The following is a 1,113-nucleotide window of genomic DNA, read 5'->3' as shown; positions in this document are numbered from 1 at the left end:
ACGGCCGCCCCCTCCCCGCCGCCCCGGGCTCACCCACCTCGGCCCCCGGCAGCCCGGCCTCTCCTTCCCGCCGGAGCTCCCGCCGTGGGGGCGGCGGCAGCGGCGGCCCCGGCTCGGCTCCGTCCGTCGGGTCAGCGGGGCGGGGGCAGCAGTGCGGGCGGCGGGGCGGCTCGGCTGGCAAGGCGAGCCCAGGTCAGCAGCGGAGCGCCCGCCGCACTCTGAGGAGGGGAGCGGCGGCGGGGGGGGGGGTGCGGCCGCAGCCTCCACCTCCCCTCTCGGCCCCGCCCTCCGCGCCCATCCCGCGCCCATCCCGCTCCCCTCCGCGCCGGCGGGGTCCCGCCACTGTCCGGTCCCCCGTCCCGAGCTGCGCACCGGGGGACGGCGGAGCGGTGCGGCCTCGGGGTCTCCCCTCGGGCCCCGGCCACCCCAAGGAGCGCCCGCCCGTGGGTCCGCTGGGCCCTGGGCCGGACAAAGGGCGCATTCACCTGCGCCCTCCCCGCCCCGCCGCAGGGAGGAGGAGGAGGAGGAGGAAAACGCGCCGGGGTGCAGTGCCTCCGCGGGCGCCCTTCGTCTCCCCCAGCCCGACCTCTGCCGGCAGCCCTACTGTCGCTGCCAGGGCACGCGTGGGTGCACCGGGCACGCCGGGTACCGGGGGCTGCCAGTCCCGCCAGCGGCCCGCAGCCCTTCGGATCCCGGGAAACCTCTCCCTTCAGTGCGTTCTCCCTTCCCTGCTGGTTCTTCCAAGCGTGTCACTCTCCGAGCCTGACAAAATACTCTATTAATTCCTCCTTCTCATGCGATCAGTCCTCAGTTTAATTTGTTTTTCCCCAAATACCATGATCTTTAACTTTTTTTTTTTCTTCTCTGTGCTGGCGATTCTGAAAAGGCAGCTGTCTCCTGAAAGTTTAGTCATTCAATAGCATGAACTATCATTATCTTGTGAAATCTCTTAGTGGATATTTTGACATTTAGTGGCTTAGTGACATTGCAGAACACATGGCCAGTCTGTCTTAAGGATGTTTTCATGCAGAGCTCATTGTGTTCTCCTCAGGATTTCTTCACAAAAATGAGCCAAGTTCTGTGTCTTTGCATCTTGGGAATACATTTTTGTCT

At 65.6% G+C, this 1,113-nt stretch overlaps 1 protein-coding gene across 1 annotated transcript in view; it reads right to left on the bottom strand.

The window, feature by feature from the left end:
- The window catches only part of STEAP1 (STEAP family member 1), a 12,173-nt gene extending 12,035 nt beyond the window's left edge, over positions 1-138 (bottom strand). Inside the window, exon 1 of the mRNA XM_027639415.1 lies at positions 38-138. The gene's annotated coding sequence lies outside the window, so the exon portion shown is untranslated. The remainder of the gene's footprint in view (positions 1-37) is intronic.
- Positions 139-1,113: the final 975 nt, after the last annotated feature.

The sequence above is a fragment of the Corapipo altera genome, unplaced genomic scaffold (genome assembly GCF_003945725.1).
Source record: "Corapipo altera isolate COAL_440 unplaced genomic scaffold, ASM394572v1 44, whole genome shotgun sequence".
Lineage (NCBI taxonomy): Eukaryota > Metazoa > Chordata > Aves > Passeriformes > Pipridae > Corapipo > Corapipo altera.
Note: the sequence above shows the minus strand (reverse complement) of the source record. Positions and strands in the feature narration are given on the sequence as shown.